Source organism: Cyanistes caeruleus, chromosome 3, assembly GCF_971803275.1.
Source record: "Cyanistes caeruleus chromosome 3, bCyaCae1.hap1.1, whole genome shotgun sequence".
In the NCBI taxonomy this organism is placed as follows: Eukaryota; Metazoa; Chordata; class Aves; order Passeriformes; family Paridae; genus Cyanistes; species Cyanistes caeruleus.
In genome coordinates, this window is record NC_141703.1 from 84102949 (window position 1) to 84126749 (window position 23801).

The 23801-nt window shown below is 41.5% G+C and overlaps 1 protein-coding gene across 5 annotated transcripts in view; it reads left to right on the plus strand.

The window, feature by feature from the left end:
- TENM4 (teneurin transmembrane protein 4) overlaps positions 1–23801 on the plus strand; it is a 1355518-nt gene that overhangs the window by 745445 nt on the left and 586272 nt on the right. For 4 of the 5 annotated variants that reach the window (XM_086882314.1, XM_086882313.1, XM_086882315.1 and 1 more), the window contains exon 1: positions 17767–18134. The gene's annotated coding sequence lies outside the window, so the exon portion shown is untranslated. Of the gene's footprint in view, positions 1–10524; positions 10685–17766; positions 18135–23801 lie in introns of those variants that run through there. The other variant, XM_086882312.1, reaches the window with a different exon arrangement.

Below are 23801 nucleotides of genomic sequence, written 5' to 3' on the forward strand. Positions count from 1 at the left end.
CAAAACCCTTCTTGGAGTTCTAGATCTCTGCTAAATGATGAATTAAGTCTTCTAACAGTCTTAGCTCTGATATAATATTTAATACGTATATTCCTGACTTTAGTGGTCACAGAGAGCTTGCACAAAGCCACCTGCCTGGTTAACAGTATTTCCTTCTTTCTGGAATTCTTTGTCCAAATTCAATGTGGATGACCTGGCAAGCTTTGAAAGCATTCTAGCTCAAATAGGGGAGCCTGAGGTTTTCAGAATCCTTGGTTTAAAAATGTGCTTCTGAAAGGGCTTGGCTCCAGCCCATTGAGTTGCCCAAATTATATTTATAGTCACACTTGGCATCTACCTGACACACATCTCAAGGCAGTTTTACAAATCACTGCTGTCCTCAGTTTACAAAGAAGTTAAGAAGACTTGAGTTCTCAGTAGCAGTTGTCCAGACTCCTGATCTGAAGAGTTATGTTCTGAACCACTGCATCCCTATAATATTAGAAACTATATAGCCTGGAACAAAACTAAACAAAGCTATCTTGATTCAGTCTGAGTACTACTGTGGTAGATCCAAAGGAAAAAAAGAAGTATAAATATAAATGTAAGCTACTGATCCTATGGTTAGAGCGTCAGCAAGGACATTTTAATGCTATATATAGAGAAAGTGTATATATAGTATTAAGGAGATGAGTGTATTTTATCTTTGGTCAATGCATAAAGCTGTCTGAGTGTAATAATAACTCTCAGCTGGGTCTACCTCTGCATAGACTGCTTACAAATCACTGCAAACATTTGTACAGAGCAAAGCACAAGACACTGATGAATAGAAAAAAGATGGAGAGAGAGAGCTCTGTCCTTTGCAGGGACACTGAAAAGAACCTTACCCCTATTACAATCTAAAACCAAAATCCACAGGGATGGTGAAGTAATATTTAGCTCCATAATATTTATTTTAGCTCGAGGTCTGACAGAGCTTTATAAAGCTGATGGTCAAATGCTGCAGTTCACCTGAAAATGCTTTTATAGTGGGAAAATATTTTGTGTCAAATATTTTAACAAAAATAGCCTTCTTTCTAGAATAGGATAGCATAGACCTGCGTCAGAAAACATTTATTAATTAACATTTATGTATGAGGAAAACTGAGGTTCAGTTTTGCATTGTCTAAGGGCTCAAACTTCACTGTGTTACTCTCTGTTCAGAGCCCTATGAGAGCAGTGGAAAGAGGCTGTAGAGGCTGGAGTACCACTCAGACTGTGCATTAACAGTTACAGACCAGAATAGTTTTCACTTCTCACTAAACCACACATGCTATCTAATTTTGTAATGCACCTTTACAAAAGCATATTACATATTTTTGGGTTTGTTGTTGTTGTTTGTTTTGATTTATTTATTTTATTATTTGATTTTCAACTTAAGGAAAAAATAGCATCTTTGGAAACAAAATTAAGGTCAGTGTTTCCTCCCTCATCAACCTAATGTCCCCATTCTTTTCCCAGCAGGCTGATAGACTGGCTGTAGCTCTGCCAAACCACTCTGTACTCAGCCAAATGTGACAATCCTTGGAAAGCTTTTGGTTCAGATTTTGGTTTGCCTCAGGTCTCCCCCTCCATCACTGTCCTTGCTCAGGCTCACCCTACTACAGTCAGTTCCTCTAATGAGAGGAACCTTTGCACAGGAAATCACCCTCAAAATTCCCTTTCTGATTTCATTTATGTGTCTGATTTTTTTTTTTTGGTCAAAGGATATTGGCAATGACAGAGAATGCTTGAAAAAGTAGGATGGAAATAGTTTTAAAGGTCAGTTAGAGAGATTCATATTTAACATCATACCCAGCACCATACCGTACCTGCAGGCATATTCATTGCCACTTCATACGTGTGGAGATAATCAGGAATATTAGACAGAGATCAAATGTTTTTGGAATTAAAGCATCTCTAGTGTGACCAGTATGCTCATTCATTTAGTTATCTTCCCTTGCTTGAAGTAATGAAATCAGAATTTTCTTATCAGAAGGAAGAAAGACAGAAGGAAATCTGTTGTTTCCTATTCATAGAGAGCAGTCCTTTTAATATACATCATAAAACAATCTGGTTACATCTTTCTCTGTCTTCTTAATTTTTCCCATGATTTCCTTTATATTTACCTTTTTCCCTATTCCTTCTCTCTTTTTCTTTTTTATTTTATTTCCTTTCCATCTTTTTCTTCTTTTCTTTTTTCTATTTTTTCTTCTTCTTTGTGTCTTTATATCTTTATTAATTTTTGTTTGTTTTTAAATACAAATAAAGAAGTGCTTATGGAGGTTGCCATTGATTTGATACAAAAGTGGAAACCTATTTTTTCACACTTCCAAAGAGATTAAAATCTCAGACACGAGTGGCCACTACAGGCTAACCTCAGTTCTGTAATGTCCTTGGCTTCAGTGCAGATGTACATGGAATAAATTTAGTAATTATTTGCCAGTAGGAGCTAATAACTCATATTTTTTGTTTTACACAACAGACACAATGAAATTTCTCAAAATTCAAGAGTTAGGCATTTAACTGGAGGGACAGTACTTAGATCATGTTCTTCCCTAATTTTTTTCACTTATATCTGGTAACCTTCGTATGACAGCTCCTGTCTGTGTCACAGATCTTAAGGAAGAATTGTGCCTTGACATCTAGGAATATCTTGATATACAGTGGTTTTAGTCTCTCTCAGCTGTCTTAACCGTCTAGCCCCTGTAGAAATCCTAAAATGCTGTCAACAGATTGGGGTGCTCAATAGCACCCATCTATCTGATTCAAAGTTAAATGCCAATGTAGCTGCACACATAAGATACAGAAAACTTTTTTTTTAATTTTTTTTATTTACACCTTTATTTGGCAGCTTATTTAACAAAAATAAGCTTCTCTTTGCAGCAAGCATTTCTGTTGGCATAGATGGGTGTCATCATTCAGTCTGTGAGGCATTGCCATCACTTTCCCCTTAAAAATAAATAATTAAGCAGTGAAATGATGGAATCTCTCCGTATTTACTCACTCCCTATTTTTCTTACTAAAGAGGTATTTGATGATTTTTTTTACTGAAGCTGTATTTACAACTAAGATTCAGTATGAATCACAGAGAAAACTTGTTTCAGAAGAGATGTGGGTGACTGTGACTGAGGAGGTAGCATGATCTACCATGCCATTGGGATGGCAGGAAAGCTAGGGGTAGCTACATCCTTTACAAAATCAATTTATCTGAGGAAAATGATAGTTAAACAAGAACATTTCTTGCACAAAACATAAACTTGACCTCTTTTTTTCATGTTCTAATGGACAATATCTTTGTAATAATATAGTGCTTTCTTCTTGTGCTATAAATTGTTGTGTAACATGTTTGTGTTTTCCTGCTGGGGCACTCTGTTTTTTAAAAAAAACTTTATAGGATTTAGTGTATTGATGGCAAAGAGCTACTAGATTGTGATTCCTCTTGTAAGAGCTCTCATGAGAGGATAATGACAAGGCTGATATCAGCAAAATGGCAGAGTATCAAAACCTCCCTGGCTTTCCAGGACTTTCATGCTACCTGTGCTCCTAAATCCTGTGGCATTCAGTGGCCCTACAGGAGTGGTGGTCATGGAAAAAAGAATCACAGAATGGTTTGGGATGGAAGAGACCATAGAGATCATCTCATTTCAACCCCTCTCATGGGCAGGGCAGGGAATCTTATACTAGACCAGGTTGCTCAAAGCCCCATCCAGCCTGGTCTTGTTGGGACCGGTCCAGCTGGGGCTGGTCCCACAAGGCTACTGGAGAATGTCAGTAGGATATATCTAAGGGCTAAGCATTAGGAAATGTTCTGCATAGTCAAGAGAGAGAAAAAAGAAATAATTTCCATCTGAGCTATTCATTTCTACAGCCTGTGGTTGACCCTGGATATAAAACCACTGATGTTCACAATCTCTAAGTAAGGGATGGTGAAACCTGTTAGTTACACAGTATTATATTAGATATTTTAACGCCTGAAGATGATCCAAGAGGTAAACAGGGAAGACAGCTTGCAGACAAGCTCTTTTTCTCTCCACTAATTTATTGAGCCCCCCACATTCCTTTGACCTGTGATCTTGTGCAAGCTCCAAAACAAACTTGATCAGTGCAGGCTTATACGGCCACCAATACATTAAACAACCCCAAATCACTCCCTGACTGGTGCTGCACAGTGTTGGAGGTGGGGGAGGCTGTGCGTGGCTGTGCAAAGCTGTGAGCAATCAGACAGTTCATTCTTCTTTCAAGAAGTGTTACATGTCCAGGCTGTGGTATTCTGGCTCCTTTCAAAATGTGTCAGCTTAAACAATCTCTGCAAAACACGTCCCCTTCTCTCATCCGTTTTTTTTCCCTTTGTGCTGGAAGAGCTGCTGTGCTCCACCCCCCAGTCAGCACTGAGACTTTTGTATAAATGAAAGTTACTGAAAGGATTTGTGGCCACTTCATTATCACTGCTGTGCCAGATGATAGGGGTTGGAGCATTTTTAGTACCTACGGAAATATTGTGGGATGGGGAGGCAGGTAACAGTCTGAGCTGCCTCCAGCAGAGGGAAGTGGTACACACACGCTTCCCAGCGTGCTCCATGCTGCCGCTGTGCAGAGCAGACAGCAGAAATGTCAGGTCTGGTGTTTGCAGAGCTGAAATTTCTCCCCCTCAGCCCGCCTCATTCCCCTTGCCAACACAAATGCCTGTTTTAATCTCCTTTGGTTCTTTGTCACATTGATCTTACCCTGGATTTCCCCCAGACCAAGAAAGGAGGTGTCTCCCATCCAACTCTCAGTAACACCCCCCCTGCCATGAGACTTACATAAGACATTGGATTTTAAAGCCCAGAGTAACTGCTGGGAAATAGAGGTGCAGCTAGGGCTCCAAAAGCAGTTTTGGTTTTAAGTGTAAAGTTTAATATTATATTCCAGAGGCTATTTTAAACCAGGGCTGCCTTTTCCTGAAACTCATCAGTAGATATGGCAGAGGAACTTTTCTTGGATTTGTGCAGGTGGTCCCGGTGCTGCCTACAAGGTAATCCCCACACAGCTGCACACTCAGATCCCTGCACACCAATGCACAGGCTGCCCAGACAGTTTCCACTTTTGTTTGTCACACATCTTTCTGTCACAAAGTCCCTTTTTGAACAAACACACACACCCCTACACAAGCTGAACAGAAATGCACTGGTATCTCATATAGAAGAAATTGTTTTACCACTTATCCTTGACAGTTTTACACTTCTAAAATACAGGTAACTCTTCCCTCATCTTCTCTGCCTTTGGAAAAAGCAAAAGCCTGCTGGAGATTAATTTATGGGGAAGTTAATGTCCTTTACCTACACTTCCTTGAACTGCCTTAATACTGTTTGCAAAGCAAGATGACTTTGTCTCATCCTCACCTCATCTAGAGCTGCAGGGAGCCAAGTTTTGCCTCCAGCTTTCAACCTTTTGATGCCAGGATTTTCCACGCTGAGATACAGTAGGTGGGTAACAAGAAGATCCTATTAAAGTGAAATGAAGTAGCAAAAGGATTGTCAGCTGAGCAAATAAGAAGCATATAGTACCTATCCATCCTTCTCTGCATTCCTTCCTGCTCACTATGAGAAAGAAAGGAAAAGAAAAGCTGGTAAAGGGGGGAAGAGCAACAGAGAGCAATAGCAGCAGTGACAAGATCCTGATTTTATAAGTAGAAAACTAATCATTGCTGCTAAACACACAGCTCCTTTAATGAAGAGGCTGCTGCAATATCATCGCAACAACTAGCAACCCACATGTTAGATTACAACAGGTTGAGCCAGTGCACGCTCCCCTGTGCCACACTCTGAAAAAAATACATCAAATGTCTGTACCCGAGGCTCCTTCATTTCCCACGCAGAGCTCTCCTTTAATGCAGGCTTTTCATGGTACTTTTCTTTGCCAAGAAGGGGCTGACAATGCCTTATTTACCTACTTACCTGTCCTTGAGCTATGTGCCTTTTCTTTGCATAAATTAAACTGGCTGTTTCGAGTGATGCTTTCAGCCTCTTGAGTCTGGATCTAAGTCTCAGAAGAGTTCTTGCTTAAAACCTGTATTTCAAGTTTTCAACCGAGTATTGACTGTCTGTGAGATGCAGCTCTCTGAAAAGACCCTGGTGCCTATGGGTAAGGAAAACTATCCTATCTGGCTACCTTACCTGCATTTAGGTTTCCTATATACTTATGATAGACTAAAAGTGGAATGAGGGCTTGCTAAAACATGCCTTTGTCTTTTCTCAGTTAATTACCTTGATTGTTTGCTGCTTGTGACTCTGGGACCAAATTTCTGCTTCAGAGTTTCTTTAGATCCACCGCTAGGAGATAGGTTTATTTTTTAATGTTATAATATTTATGAGTGGACATTAGCTTTGCTTTGTGTGACTGATTCTGTCTTACAGGAAATGGTGGTAAATACGTGAAAAAACTGTCATAGTTAGGAAGTTTGATTTTAGTCTGCAAAGCAGAAGAAAATCTTGATTTTAATTTTTGGCAATGACTGTTTTTGTCTTGCATTTTCTATCATCTCAGCAGAAAAAAAATTTCAAGGGCCAAATGCTCATTTGTATGAGCTGACTTATCTCTGAGGCAAGGAATTTTATGGTTCATCAGAAGAGCTGTCTGTTGTCATGGACATGGGGTGATTTTTTTTTCCCCTTGGGTGCCTAGGAGAAGAAATTTTAAAAAAACAAAGAGTGAGACATAGAAAAACATGCCCAAATATCATGCAGAAAATATGCTTTTTTTTTCTTAGTACAGTGTAGAAAGTTCTAAAGATGATGTCCTAGCCACATTAAAACACAACATGTATTAAATCTGGCACACAGCTAGAGTGAACTGTTGTTTCTCTGTTATTTGGTTTTTCCCTATCCATTACCACTGTATTCAAGCATATTATATTTTTACATATACGTACTCTTGTGGTGTAGAGAGAGAGGAAACCATGAGGGTGGCAGAGACCAAAACAACAGAGATCCCTTTAATTGCTGGAGCTGTGATCAGGATCAGGGTGCAATACACACCATCAGAGTTCTCAGCAATGCTCAGGGCAGAAGTGAAGGGAAATATCCAAATTCAAGTCCTTCTTTGGAAATACTGGTTCAGCATTTGCTACTGTGAATAGTTAGAACTCCATACACCGTGCTGGGCTCTTCAGAACAATTCACTTCAAAATGGTCTCTGACTAGAGATCTGCATGTCTCAATCCAAATGAATTCAGGATAATTACGTTGCAGGTCTGATGCACCTGAAATCAGAATTTGGACCTAAATGGAATAGTTGTTACTAAATTATTATTATCATCACTGCTATTATCTCTATGTAAACAAAATACCACATACCATGACGAAACTGCTGCTTTTATCTCTCTTTGTAATGCTCCAAATCCTGTAATCTAATTGTTACACATCCTTGCTCAAAAGAAAAGCTCAAATATTAGCTTAAGGTTGTAATAGTAATTAGCACTGCAGAAGCTTAAGTTATCTGTGTAGATCACAGGGTTTGCTTACCACATACTTTATCAGTAGGTTAGCTCGGGCACCTTATCATCTGACACTAGGAATCCTGAATTCAGCTGATTTTTTAGGAGTCTGACTGTTATGAATGTTTGTTCTTTATCTCTTAGGCAGTGGTTGAACATACATCAAACACAGAAAGGAATGTAGGGGGTGAGGGAGTAAGGGAATGGGGAAAAACCAAGTGTTCTGGCAGTGAAATGGTACTAAATAATGCCAAAATGTACTTGAAAGAGGAGTGGCAGCGGGATCTGCTTAACTGATGGTAGAACCAAGCCAGAAGTAGGGTTTCATTCTCCACTGACAGAGCAAGGGCAGTAATTCACAGCCAAACACAGCGTCAGTCAGCTGAACACAGAGGTGAGCAGAGCAACACTGCTGCCATGTACACCAGAGAAATCCCAGCACCAGAGATTTGGAGACTGGAGGCTCTGGCTTTGACACCATGGCAAATTTACTGCATGCCTTTTGTTTTTAAGTTCTGAAGATAAAAGGGAAGGAAAGCCCTCACTCAGGATATTAAATCGAGCCCTGTCCTTCAAGACATTATGAACAACCAAGTCGCTCTATTAACATCTTAAGTCATGTATTCTTCCCTACAAAATCCCCCCCCTCCAATTTTTCCTCTCCCCTTCAATAACACCATTTATTCTTTGACCACAGCCCTTGGCATGTCTTCTTTTCCATTTTTGTCTATCCCCGTGCACACCTACTCCCTCTACAAAGGTCTCCTCTCGTCTGCTGGCTTGCCAGGTGCACTGTGTGAAGATCCAAGAAGTCACTCACAGGTAGCTGAGCTGGCTGGTTTGCATGTACTGACTGGCCAGCTGGCAGCCCAAGCCAAGCAATTAGCTAACGAGTTTATACCATGGCCTTTCACTCACATGAGCTGTGCTTTGTCGTTGTCTCACACACCACTGATTTTCATAATATATGTAGGATATTTATACCTTTTAAGCTTTTACCTCTCTAGAGAACGGGGTGAAATTAGCCACCAGGTTCAGAATATATTGCTGGGCACAGGATTGACAGATGGAGAGCCAGATGGACAGACAGCACTCCTACAAAAGCCTTATTTCCTCAGGAAAAGAGGCCATTGGGTCTAAGCACTACTAGTACGGGGTTATAAGATGGACAGGGGGGATTATAACCCTCATTAACAGATGTCATGTGTCAGACACTCCTGCAGAGAGATGCAGAGGGTGAGTAAGGGAAGTACCTTATTTTGCTTTGCAGGTGCGAATTTAAGTCCTGCTCTGTCTCAACTCACAGCAGACTGGCATAGCTACACTTTCAAAAGGGAAAGGGAAAAGAAGGCAGATTAGTCACTACCTCCATTAGTTCTTTGTTTATTGTTATTTAAAGGTGCTCATGTGGCTGTTCCTAATCTCACCCAACAGGCTCATGTAAGATTCTATGATGTTTTCTTTACCCAGCCCAATAGGGTGAATGAAGTAGCATATTAAGATTGTAGTCCCTTACCCTGAAAATGATTGGAATCCATCCTCTGACCCAGCTGCACTCTGAAAATGCCTGGATCAGGCATGATCTGGTCTAACACGCTACACAGTCTGCATCTGGGGATTTCAAATAAGAAAAAAGACCAGTTTTAAATGTACTGCTTACTGAGTCCTAAAACCCATCACTTCACCTTATTTTCTAAATCTGCAGTCACTAAATATGCAAATGATACAGAAAAAAATTCATAGACACACAGAATGGCTTGAATTGGAAGGGACCTTAAAGATCATCTAGTTCCAACTCCAGTTCCATGGGCAGGGTATTTTACCTGTGCAGCCCTTCTCTGGGGTTTAGTAGAAGTGGTGCACTAGCACAGGTTTTGGACTGGTCCCTGTTAGACTTGTGACTGAGTCTGTAAGATCAACCACTTGTTTTATTTAGCCATTTTATTAAGTGGTCATTTTTGTAGCATCCTTCCTTTGTAGCATCCTCGGCCCACAGTGAACTACCACGTGAAGTGGGGGATGTAAAACAAGTGAAAGGTGAAATGCCTTAGTTGGGAGAATTATCACATGCAGAGCTGATATGTGAACAAAATCTGGCTCCAGAGGTTATGGAATTCCCGCCGGGAAAGTGGGTGGGAACCCTTGGTTGAACCGAATTTCCTGCTTGAAGAACTGTAGCTCAGCAAGCATGCTTTGAGTTGTCCTCACTGCTGTATTCATCTGAAGCCTGGATGTTGGGTTGTGGATGCTCACTGCAACACAGGCAGTCCTGAAATGCAGAGAGTAAAAAGTTTCAGAAAGTAATGTCAATTACTGCATTTCAGAAAGCAATTGTGTTGCTCACAGTTTTATTTAAATTTGTAGGATAGCTATGAAAACATCTCATGATTTTGATGCTGTGCATAAAGTTATCATAGCCAAGGGTAACTAGTACAATAAAATAAGCACAGATGCTGCTGGAGCTTTTCAGAACAGCTTTCACTCCACACTTTCCGGTAATATGATGCACCTTCAGTACTGAAAGCTTTGTAATCAATCCTTTTCCTTTTCTTTCACTACAAAAGTTCCTCTTAAAAGAACACCAGATCAAATCTTCAAAAATATTTGCTGACTTCTGAAGCATGTTCTCATGCCTCTGAGTTTGAAGTTACAGTAGAAAATTTACTTATGTAGGATGGCAATCCAAATAATCTTATTTTATCTGAAAGTATATAAAGGTCGTGTCAAAATTTCATTGGAGCTCTGTCCAAGGAAAAAGAAGTTGCTTGCTTATGAAATTCTGCTATAAATGCATTTAACATCTGGTCCTGCAAATGTACGTGATTGTTTCTTTGTGACCCCTTGCAATGAATAAAGGCAAGAGATGCAAGCAGAGATGTGCAGGATTAGATCCCTTACTTTGTGTAATTTTTTTTCCTATGGCATTTCAATGATAAAAGACCAATTTCTGCCCTTGCTTAACCTCCAGCAACCCCACTGATTCCCTTGTTCATTCCAGATTGTAATGAATGACTTTACACACTGGAGCCCTTTTATTCTTTCCCTTCCAGATTGAGTGTCTCAGCCCAGACAATGGGCCCCTGCCTCCAGGAGTGTGCGACTGAAATAAATCCACTGACTTGAGCAGCCGCGCGCCATCGCGACCGAAAGCCGAAGCTGGTTTCCGACACGCAAACTTCCATGGAGCGTAAGCCGGGGAAGAGCATTCAGGTAAGCAGCATTTTTAACTCCTTAGCATGGCTTGTGCTCGTATCAGCCCTGGCTCGTGGTTTATACACAGAGGGTATGTATTAAATATCACTGTACCTGCACTACGTGTATCTATTTGAGATAATTATGGCTATTTGAGTGCTGGTGGGACTTGCAGTCTTTAATGCACTTATCCTCACAACATCTGATAAAGAGAGGAAGTATTTTTATCTGTATATTATACAGAGGAAACTGAAGCCTAGACAGTTTTTTTGCTACACCAAGCAACTGAATCTGGATTTTCCAAGCTGAAAGCTAGCACTCAGTCTGTTGGTCTGTCTTGAAATAAGCAGTACAAATAGGCACAGAGAACAGCGCTTCTTGTAAATTTGGGATACTGAACTACTTCACTGTGATACAGCAGTCATGATAAATTGCTACTGTTAAATAAAGAGTTAGGGAATTTTCACGTAGCTACAGAGAGGCCACGCTGCTATTAAGGATGCGAAAGGCATGTATTTCAGCTTATTCTTCCATATCCATATTGATTTTGAAGTGCAAACAATAATAAAAACTAAATTTTGCCTGTAAACTAACACAATCTATCTGGAGGACAGAGCAGAAAGTGGGAGCAGAGCTCAGTCCCTCCCTGCTTGTCAGTGGTGATGTGTCAGCTGACGGAGGCAGCCCAGGTTGGAGGCACAGAATATTGATGCTACTTAATATTCTGGTGAGGATTCAGTGAGACAGGCTTGGGGTCGAGTCCTAAAAAGTTAACAAGGATTGAAAATGTGTATCAGAACCAGTCATTGTACTCAGATCTGCTGTGTCAGTACCAGAAGATCACTTTTCTCTGTTATCATACAATAATGTGGGTACTTTGCCATCTCAGAAGTCAATGGCTGGTTCAACACATGAAAAGGAGATGCCAGAAGTGAAGGTACTGGGGAACTGGGGGTTTTATTCTTCTGTCTCAGACATTATTCTCTAAAGGGAAAAGATGTCTCCAGATCTATTTTTTTTTTTTAATAAGACCAAGACTCTCTGTGATTGAAATAACTGGCTTTTCATTTCCCAAGAGCATCTAGCATATGATTCAGACTATTATTATGAATTTTTCTATTGCACAAGTGTAAATCTAGAGTGATCACAAAGTTGGTAAAGATATGTGGTCTTTTTGGAGAATTTAGAAACATTACACATGCGTCCAAACCAGAAGATTTAATCAGGAAAATAGTCTTCCTTATGAAGAGGTTATGGCTTGAAGATGGTTGCAGATTGGCCTTCTAAGTTTTATTTTATATTGTTTGATATGCTTCAGTATTTCATTGTAATTTAATGGCAATTCCTATTCACACAGCTATTCTAAATAGCTTCTTATATGTACCTATCACCTTGGTAGCCAGGTTTCTATATCAAATCCTGAACATTCTATTCTTATTAAAAATATAAAAGCCATCTATTCCATCTGTTTTGTACAGTGAGGTGAACAAAATTGGATGGGAAGTCAAAGTGTGGTAATAGGGTAATTATTTTTTGGAGGATCTTCCAACATACTTATGGTCAATAGTATTGAAGAGGTATTGTATTACAGTTGTTCATGGCTGTTTTATCATGTGCTGTGAATTGAGAAATATTCTATCCTATTACTAGATTTGAAAAAAAACCCCCATGCTTTAGATCTTTAGAGAGGAAAAATATGTCTTTGAAAAGGTGTAATTTGATCCTCTGAGAAATTTATACCATTCTTGACATGATCTACACCTTCTTGATGAAGATCTTTCTTTTTCCTAAGACATCACTGGAATTTCTGGTGATAAGAGAGACCTCATTCTACTTCAGTAGACTGAAGGAACCAGCATCTAATTTGAAGTTCACTTCATATGGTATATACAGTATGTTTACACAATCCCAAAACACTTACTTCAGGATCAATTGTTTTCCATGGAAGTGGCCTCCTGATATGTTTTCCTTAGTTTAAAAAATAAAGAAAAAAAGAAAAGGGAGACATATTTACAGAGTTAAAATATAAACAATGCACAGGGAAAAAGAATGTAATAGGCTTAGGGAAAGGAGAATAGAGACCTATATGTTTATAGGACCTTCCACCTAACTGCCTATAAATAATTGTCTTGTGCATATTACCCACATCAGAGCATGGTCTATAAGCCTGGATGTCAGCTGCAGAGCTCAGCTGCTGTTTGTAAATGGTATTAACTGTGCTCTTGGTTTTTCTGTGCTTAACTGTATATAGTTTTGTTTCATTGGCACTGTACTGTAAGCATATTCTGCACTATGCAAATATAAGAGCTGAGAAGCATATGGGCCGAATCCTGCAACATTCACTCAGGCAAATGGCCAATTCACTTGATGGGAACTTTTCCTGAGTAAGCAGTTGGAGCAGACTCTCAGCTCCATCGTATGCCTCGGCTCGTTCTCAGGTATGACAACAGACATTGGTGCTTTGCACAGAAGGAAAGGAAGGCTATAATGCCCAGTACTGTGGGTAGATGCTCAGTTCTGCTCTTCTTGAGACTTAAAATCCACTGAGATGCTACAAAAGGCACAGTCAGTATAAAATGACCCTCTCCAGCCTCCAGCAGCCTGTTAAAAATCTTCCAATAAAAGGAAATACCTTTACAAAAAGAAAGAGTCGTCAGGATGAGAGGAAAGGGCCTCAGGTTGGGCCAGGGGAGGTTTAGACTAGATACTAGGAAAAATTTCTTCACTGAAAAGTGATCACACATGGGAACAGGCTGCCTAGGGAAGTGGGGGAATAACCATACTCAGAAGTGTTCAAAGACTAATGGATGTGGCACTTAAGGACATGGTTTACTAGTGGAATTGACAGTGCTGGGTCAGCAGTTGGTCTTTTCAAATCTTAATAATTCTGTGATTCAATATGTTGTCCATCCCCAGTTTGGACATAAACTCATGGTACCAGTAGTGTAGCCATCTCTCTAGTCAATGCAGACTGATTTAAGCTGCAGGAATTCATGGAGTGAGGAGAAAGAGGAGGGAAATCCTGCTTTTGATAAAGAGCACCAGTGATTTCTGCTCTACCACCTTGTTCAAGAGCTTTGTCAGAGAGACATAACTCAAAGTGGGAACTTCAGGATTCATCTCTGCATCCAGCTTTGGTTCAGCCCTGCCATCTGTCATAGAGGAATGGGGTTTCACCCCTTAATGGTGTAGGTGGATAAAAGCTCTGTCCCATTTCCTGATCTCTGTATATTACATGGCCCAGGCTGTGGTGGCAAGCAATATGTTGTGGACTTCAGGTCCAAGTCCTACAAAAGCTCCCACAGGTGCTTTTCTTAATTGACTCCAATTTTGTCTACACTGCCCCTCACAGCTTGATACATATCAGAGAAGCTGGGTTTCCTTGATCTAGCTACCATGGGAACCAGTGCAGCACTGATGCCGTAGCACACATTTCAGCACAATCCCCACACAGACCCTGGTAACACACTTGGGGCTGCTGAAGTGTGTGGAACACTGGGCTGTGTGTTCTCAGAGCTAATGTCCTCCCTAATAGCTACACTAATATTAGCACTGGTACCCATATCTTTCTTTTTCCTGCAGCCATTTCTTTCAGCAGTGCCTAATTGGAAACTTAAGCTGCAGCTCTCACTCATGTTCCTCATCCTCATCCTCGTGCACTTTTTAAACAAAATAGCTAATTCAAACAGAGGCTTAAAGGTCAAGACCTGGCTTTGCAAACCCTTTTGTACATGGCTTTTTCCCCTAGTATTTAGGGAAAAAAAAAATAATTAAAAAAAATATTCTCATCAGGAAATGCTGGCAAAAAGGGTTTAATTACAGAAATCATTTTGCACCCTATGGAGAAAGCATGAAGAATGGCATATTTCCACATTTGAATTTCACATTCATCAAGAAAAGAGTGATTTCCCCATAAGAATGTTCTGGAGTAGTAAAAAAGAGCATTGAACCCTGGGGTGTGTATTTTATAGTCTCTGAAAGGCAAATGGTTTCACTTCCATTGATTAAAATATATGGGTTTTCCCTCTGGATTACTCTCTTGGATGTAGGAAAAAAAAATTAAAATCTTTAGTAGTGTCTGTCAAGCAGCGCAGCCCCTCTAGAAGATGTCTCCACTAAAGCAAAGGGGTCACCAAACCAACTGCTGCTGAACTTGGCCAGCAAGAAGCCTTTGACCACCAGATGTTGCTACTTTTTTTGCCTGATGAGTGGGGACTTTACAAAAGGTGATTTCATTTTGTTGGGGTGGATGTAAACGTGGAAACACAAGCTGGCATTAGGAGCACTAAGCGCTAATTGGAGTGGCAGCTCCAGGACTCGCTGTCCTTGCTCTCTGGCACACAAGGTCTAACAGGCTCGTGCACTAGTCTTGTCTTTTACCTTCTTGTCCCACAGATGTGGCTTCTTTACAAACTCTTCACAAACACTGCTTGGAGGAGATCTTGACTCAGTCACTGTTCTCAAGGAGCAAAGTGCAAAGAAGCTGGGGTGCAGGACACAAGCACCACATGGCAGGCTGATGAACACTGATGCTTGAATGTATATCTTCATAAAATGTGCTCCAAACTGGTGTGCAGCACACTTCTGTGACCACAGTAATTCACTGTGAATTGAAGCAGGAGCAGGATTTTCCTAAGCAAAGTAGCTTTTCCCCCATTAAATTACTGTTGTTCTTTTCTTTTTTTTTTCCAGGAACATTATTGTCTAGTTCTGTTAACAGAGAAAGGCCAATTACACGAACAGTGCTGACCTGTTAAACTTGAATTTACCAGCCAGAATTCAAATAAACAGCATTCTACTCCCCACTTGGGTTTACTTATTTTCTCTTAATAGTGTCACTTGAGTTTAAGTAATAAATAAATAAGTGTCCAGGGTGAATGGTTGGATCAACTGAGTGTTTCAAAACTGCAGGAAAGTAACGCAAACTGTAAGAGCACTAAGAACAAGAATAAGAAAAAGTTATATGTAATTGGAAGAGAAGATGTTCCATTTCCTTTCTAAAATCAAATGCAAACTGCTCATGTGACTGATTTAGTATTGAACAAGAGAGGAAAAATTGCTTCTTGGCATTTAAATGGAAATGTTTCTTGTTCTGAAATTTTGGAAGCTTGCATACTGTATGATTTTTGAAAGGCTTATACAATTACCATTGAATTTGGATGAGGTCTATTCCTAACAATATATATATTTCTCAGTTAAACTTTTTCCTTCCGGAGATCTAAATTACCTTTGTCTAGAGTTTAGGTTCCTGATGTGAAATATATTCCAGAGGTAATAAGGCCAATGCAAATATATTTCATTTTTAATATGTATGTCTGAGAAAACAGTGAACAGCAGCAGCTATTTTGCAAAGCAGACCTTAATGTCAAGGATTCTGCTGTTTTAGGATGATGTTCTGATTTGCTGTGTGCCTTTTTACTGTGATTTCTGGATTTGGAATAAAACACATATCTTATCTCTTGCTTTCCACAAAGGCTAGAAATTTTAGGACAGGAGAAAAAGGCAGACCACAGCACACTCATACCTGTCTGATTTAAAGGTATGCCATGAAGAGGATGATTCCCATGTAGCTCAAAGCACAGCTTGAAGTACTGCAGTCCATTATGTTCAGCACTCCTCTTACAAAGTGGTTTTAGGGCTCAATCCCGTGTCACTCCAAGATTTGTGATGTCAACACAAGCCCTGTAGAGACTGTTGCTGAAAAGTTTTGTAAGAGTAAATTCTGAGGAGGGGCTCGAAAGAGAAAAATGAGATTATTTGGTGAATGAGAAAATGATAGGCTGAGTGTAAATGGCAATGGGTGATATATACTGACAGGAATAAGTTATTGAGAACATGCCCAAGGTCATGCAGTGAAGCACTAGCAGGGCCTGACACTTAGCAACACCATAACCCTTTCTTTCTTCAGAGCATGTTGAATATCAGCATTAAAAATCACTAATTTCTTGTCACTACCATTAAAAAAAAACAAAACAGATAAGACCAAAACAATCTCCCTCACCCCCCCAAATAAATAATAGCAGAAACTGGTAGCACTGATTTTCTTCCTCATGAAGATCTAACCTTAAATCTTGCAGGCCTTCTTTCTGAGAATTCGATTTTAATTATCAAACAGCACAATTCTTTAAAAAAGTTAAAAAATAGTAGTAGTAACTCATAATGATAGAGGTGTCTTCTCCTGACACCATCGTGCAAGATGCTCCCTGACCCCAAAAGCAAGACATTATGCAAGCTGCCTGCCTAGAGGCACAGGAGAAACAGAGGTTTCCTGCTCCTCACAATGTGTGCTGAAACTAGAGCCCACCCGACCCCAAGAGGAGAGGGAGGTTCACCACAGCCAGGACATGAATGCACCACCTGAGGCTCCACTTCTTCCCTCTATCCTGATCCCCATTCCATTCTCATGCTAAAGCCAATGCCATTCCAACCCAACCCCATGCCTATTCCATGCCCAAGACCAACCCATTCCTATATACCCAAGCACATCCTCGCCCATCCCTATGACCGTCTCATTCTAATGTCCACACTTGATCCATCTCATCACCATGCCCACATATCTGTCCATGTCCACGCCATGTCCATCCCCTCCCCAGAGCCCTGTCCATCCTCTCTCCATGCCATGCATGCCCAAATCCCCTTCATGCCCATGCCCCTCTCCCAGTGTCCATGCCATGCTCCTGTGCCCTCTCTGATCCGTGCCTATGCCACCACTGTGTCATACCCATACCTGTGTCCGTTCCCATCTCATGCCAGTGTTCTCCCCATGCCATGCCTGTGTCTGTGTACATCCCTGGTCCACATCTGTTCTATGATCCTGACCTTCCCATGTCTGTATTTTCCTCAGCCCCACGTCCATGCCGTGTCTGTGTCCTCCCCTGCCGCTGCCCCTGCCCCTGCCCCTGCCCCTGCCCATGTCCATGTCCATGTCCATGTCCATGCCCCTGCCCCTGTCCATGCCCACGCCACCCCGGTGCCTGTTCGCACCCCGTGCCCCTCTGCAGGCATCCGCAGGCCGTGTCCGAGCTGCTCCCACGCCGTGGGGTGGGCAGCCTCCAGCCGCATGTGCGCCTGTCATTCCAGCCGGGAGCGCCGGCTCCTGCCTCCCATTCATGTAACCTGTGTGTGTCTCTCTTTCTCTCTGTGTGTAACAGCGAGAGGGAGAGAGCGAGCGAGGCACGGAGAGAGGGAGGAGGAGGGGGGAAGCTTTAAATAAAGCCTTTGGATTGCAGCTGCTTATTTTGGGCAGTCCTACCAGGACGATTCCTGTCAGGAAAGAAGCTGGACCAGTCGTTGTTCTTTTTTTTTTTTTTTTTTTTTTTTTAATTTATTTTGATTTTGATTTTTGGGGGTGGCAGCGGTGTATCTCTGAGCTGCCTGCGGAGATGAGCTCCGGTGCCTGCCTGTAGTTTCCACTTTGGGATCGCTGGACACAGAAGTGGCATTTCGGTGGGGGAAAGCTGCAGACATGGTAAGCTTCGCTTTTTCCTCTGAAAAGTGTATTTATACCATAGACTCTCTTGAATTTTCCCTTCCCCCTTCCCTCTTCCCACCAAACAGCCAGGCACACAGGCTGGGGCTGGGGAGAAGCTCCCTGAATCGCTGGCTTTCCCTCCCCAGCATCCATCCTTCCCTCATGCCCAGTTCCCTGCCCTCCCCTCGCACAGTTTGCAGCAATTCGGAGGGAGGCACAGATGCTGCGGGAAGCTCCGGGCTGGGGCGGGGGGGATCAGGCACCCCCAGACTGCCAAAGCCTTGCTTCAGGGTGTGTTTGGAGTGGATTCTCCCATCCAACCTTCCTCCTCCCCGACCCTTCCCTCTGCACCCCGAGCGGTGCGGCGGTGCTGGGGGAAGGCAGCAGTGCAGATTGGGAGGCACTGGAGCAGGGATGCAGCTTTAAGATCAATCGGTGTTATTTATGTAATAGTAAAAGCAGGGAGGAGAGGAGGCAGGAAAAAAAAAAAAATAAGAGTAAGGAAGAAGTGCCTTGGTATTTCTCAGCTCTTTTGGCTCTGTCTGAACCCCCCATACTCATGTCCTGCTGCAGGGTGGTGCGTGGTGGGAGTGTGTGTGTGTGTGTGTGTGTATGTTTACATTTGGAGCCGTGATAGAATCGGGGGTGAGGATGGGGTCTCCCATTCCCATTTTCCAAGGAAAGGTGGGTTTTCCTCCAACAAAAAGAAGAAAAAAAAAAAAAAAGAAAAAAAAAAGAAAGAAATGCGCTTGACTGCAAGTTGAGTGACAAGTCTGTTTCTTAGGCATTAAATGTTAAAGCCCTGCTTCTAGCCATGCCCTGCCAGGATTAAAAGATCGCCCAAATAGTGTGGTGTTGGAGAAAAGATGCTGGAGTGCCTGGAAGAAATGCAGTGGTTCAGACTCCTGCTCGTATTCTCAGCAATCTGTATTCTCAAACACAAATTTGGGCTGTTGAACATGAAACCAGACTGCTACCAAAGGGCATTTATTTCCTAGGATTTGTTTTGATTGAAAATATAGTGTAAAATATCTGAGATATTTTACTTCAAAACAAGTAGTAGTTAAGAAATTTCTAATTCTATTAAAAATAATAATTTCCCCCCCCCCCAAACTCTAAAAGTACTCACCAGGCAGTATTATTTACTTTCTTATCATGACCACACTTAGAAATTCACGGTGGTTATAACCATGTAAGTGCATGATTTGGAAAAAAAAAAAAAAATAAAACCAACCACCCCCCCCCAAAACCCAACCAACAAACATATTCATGCCACTGCCTTGTTTTATGGGATACACAGTCCAAAATACATTTTTCATATGGCCAAAACAGAAATTACTAAATGCTCATTGAATAGATAGGCAAGAATTTTCTGCATCTTGAATGCATTTCCTCATGTTCTTTCCTGGAAAGTTCAATTTCTTATGATTTAAAAATGATAAATAAACACGGCAAAACACCAAACTCCTGAATCAAAGTAAAAATTAGTCCTTCTGCCTCAAGTCTATCTTCCTCCTTAACTTTTTGCAGTGAAGCCTCACCTTGAATTTTCAGCTGCATTTTTTTTTTTAATTTATTTTTTTATTTTTTATTTTTTCCCCGAGAAAAGTTCCAGTGAAGGGAGGGCCATAAAATGAGAAAATGAGAGCAAATCTTTGAAGTTGGGAGCTGTCTGTGTGCTTTTTAGAGGTAAACTTCTGCTGCAGCCTGGCAAGTTGTTAGTGTGCTGCTCCCTGCTCTGGAGCGCCGGAGTCGGGCAGGGGAACTTGGCAGCTCCCAGCCTATCCAAATCCCATTTCTTTCGACTTCGCTGACCCTAATAAAATTGCCTACTAGTAGGGTAGCCCCTCCCCTCCTAAGGAAAGTGCTCTGCTCCCAGCATGTGCACCATATGTGCCTGCAACAGCCAAGGCTTAGCATGTATTGACCTATAGCATGGCAGCAGCCCGCGAATGCCACCCGCACTGTGGCTGTGGCAGGAGCCGAGGATCGGCCACCGGGAACCCCAGCCTCTCTCTCCCCTGCTAGCTGGGGGAGGCTGGGGCTGAGCCAGGGATTTGTATTTAATTTATTTCATTGGCCTCTTCAGAGCCAGGCGCCTCCCACTTAGTGCCTCTGCCTGTAGCACTTTTATAGGCTTGGGTGGAAAAAACAAGGAGTGTGTGTGTGTATGTATATATCTATATATATATATATATATATATATATGTTTAGTGCGGTGTGGGGGGAGCAGGAAGAGAGGAAGGCGAGTCTCCTGCGCTGTTTTGCAGCGAGGGAAGACTTCAGAGCAGCTCTGCCTGTGTTACAAGGCTGTAGGAATCTGCTCGTTTGTGGCCATTGCGAGCTGCCCTTCCTTGTAAAATTCCCAGCGCCCAGACTCTGCCACGCCGCTGGATCACTCCTTGCTGGAGTGGGCTGCTTTGCGGCCAGGAGAAGTCTTTGATCCCCTGAGAATGCAATCCCCGAGAGTGCGTGGCCCAGGAAAATGAGGCTCTGTGCTAGTTTGCTTTGGGTCTGGGGGCAGGGAGGGGACCGTGAGGTCAGGGTGTGTGGCCGGGCACTTCCCAGGTGTTGCTCTTCCCTTGAGAGCAGGAGCACTGCTCTGCACCCACCGTCCAGGGAAGGGGGTCTGCACACACACATGGGGCAGGGCAGGAGGGGAACTGCCTTTGCAGACAACCTGTTTCACTTCTTTTCCCCTTTCCCCCCCTCAAAAAAGAATCACCAAGACTGGGAATTACTGTCACTGCACTGGAGATGCACCGTACCTTTCCAGGGACTCTGCCCCTGTGCCTCACCCTCCTTTCCCATCCATACCTCCCTCCTTTACAAGAGGAGAATTTTGTTATTTGTGTGTGTGACCTGGAGAAGAAATCTCACGTTTTGGTGAAGAAAGAGGGTGATTAATATGGAAAAAGATTCTCGGGCTGTTCTTTGGCAAGGAAAGGGGTAAAAGGCAAAAGGAGATGCAGAAGTTAACTTCGTAGTTTCCTTTTCTTATTAGCAAGGGGTCCTGGTTTAGAAAAGCTTCCCTTGGAGAATTTACCTTCTCTAATTTTCAAGTATAGGGAAAAATTATGGAGAGATGAAGATAAAGCTGCTCATCTGGTTTTGGTTGGTGGGGGGGAGATAGTCTCCCCCACCCCCAATTTAATTTACTCCATGGGTGGATGGAAAAAGAGAGACATCTCTCTAATTTCAGTGGGTCTGGGAAAAGAGTAGGATTTGGACTGAGAAGAAGCCGCAATTTTAAGTCCATGTAGCTTAATTATTTTCCTTGACTCATTTAAAATAGATGCTTTCCTTTTGTTTTGGTGAGCAGATAGTGTTCTGGCAAGGGAAAATGTTATTTTTGTTTTACAGAGTGAATTCTTTATTTTATTTTATTTTATTGGTTTCCTGGAGTGCATAATAACGAAATGTTATTTCATTCTGTCTACAACATGTACACTATTCCAATTAAGAGCCTACTCTGATTATTTTTAACCTGGTAGTTTGCCATTTCTCTGCTCAGGAGAATAAAACATTGAGTTCTTACACTTTAAAATAGCTGAGATGCTTAAGCAAAACTACCTTTTCCCTGGGAAAGTCATTTCCAGTTCTGTTGAGTTCCCGCTTCAATGGTTCATTTTCTGACAGAATCACATCTTTGCAAGAAGCAGAGCTATGATCTTATGTAACTTGATGTTTCCAGATCAAAAGTTACAAATATTGCAGTAATACCACGAAGGGAGAGATTTGACAGGAGGAATGTTGTGTGGCATATTTATTATTAGGATTTCAAATCAAGGTGGTTTTAAAAATTTATGGAGGGGAAAAGCAGAATTAAAAAAAGATGGATAAACAAAAACTTGCTAGTTTGGCATCTTTAACATCACTTTTCCCTTTTATGTTACCTCTGTAGGCAGTTGAGATTTTATTTTTTTATTTCTTTATAGCAAACTCTTCAGTGTTTAAGAAATGTGTAGTTGTAATTTCAAGAGATGAAGTAGCTTGAAACTCGCTCTCTCTCAGATTTGATTCAGAGAAATGAAACTCTGTAAATCAATGTCAATTCAGATTTAGAGACTGGCTGTTACCTGCCCTGTTACAAGGTCTATCAGCATAGCTTATTGTAACTAAAAGCTAAAATACTCAGTTTCTGCTTTGAACTGACAAATTGGCGTTGCTGGGTACTTTGACAGAGTAACTTGCCAGGGAATTGGGTATTCATGGATCCTTGACCGATATGTTTCAGAGGAAAAAGTCCTATAATCTAACATTTTTTTTTTTAAAAGCATATCTGTGTATTCCCTCTTTGCTCTAGATTAAAAGGAAAAAGAATCATGGGGAAATTTATATCTTAATTTTGTCAGCATAACATGAGGAGTGGTGCTGTAGCGTGGCTGTAGGACTTGTAGTAGTCAGGAATAAATGTACAATTCTCATTCTTCTGTGCTGTTTCACCCTTGCTTCACTTGATAGATAAATAATTTTGTCAGAAATATATATATATATATATATATATATATATATATATTTTGCCAGCTGTTGTACTCCCCCTGGAGCATCTGTAGAGGCAGAGTTGAAATGTGAGTAGGAGGGCATGTTTCCTTGTCTGTGCGCAGTGACAAACACTTCTTATAGAAAGTTCAAATTTTGGAAAGTTTGAGCCTTTCTGACAAAAATCCTTTTGCCTTTATACCAAATTGCTTGGAATGAAGCTGTTTGTGCTGTAGGGGGATTCAAACTTCATCGAATGTTGTCCTGCTGGGTATCAGCAGAGGTGATCTTTTGAATGCGAAGATGTCCATGAAAGCGCAGATTTCTCTGTTTTTCCAGTGTTTTGGCAGCAAGAAGAAGGAAAGTGCATTGTGAAATGAATTAGGGCTGACAGATAAGTTTCCTTTTCCAAGTAAGAGCTGCTTTCTAGGATGTGACACCATCCTTGTTCTTTTTTTAAGTGGGGGGAAGCAGGAAGAAGGAGAGAGGAATTGCTGATGGTCGATTTAGGTGGAGGAGCTCACTGACCTGCATTTATCAGCTCATGTAAATGGGGATGGCTCAGTGAGATTTCACAGATATCTCCACATGTTTTAGAGAAGTAGCATTTGCTACGGTCTAGGATAACCACTGCAGTCCAGAATGCTGCTCCACTGCCGTAATCACCGCTAAGGCACTGGTGGCAGATGTGCTACCCCAGCAGCAACAGATGAAAGGTGTCTTTCATGGGTGATACAGGAGGTGTCTCACTGCCCATTGATTTAGGTTGTAGGTGATTATTCAGTGCAGTTTTCTCTTTAAACACTGAGCAGAAGATGTATCACTTGCCTACATATGTGTTTGCACACACTGAGCCTTCAAAGTATTCTGGAGATTGATTAATTATACAGTCAAAAGTTAGAAATAGAAGATTAAACCCTATTTTTCTGTTTTAGTCCAACCCTGCATCATATATACAATAAAAGCTCATAGGTTTTGTTGTTACCTCCTCAAGCTCCAGTATGTGTACTGTAAATCTTAAAATTGCTTAAAAAAAAGAAATCCAGTCTGGGCCTGCCTGTTCCTTCTGGGGAATATTTGGTCTATTCATAAAATCAATCTTAGTCTTCCATATCAGGAGTTGATCCCAATGAACCTTATGGATCCTTTCCAACTCAGAATATTCTATGATTCTATGATATC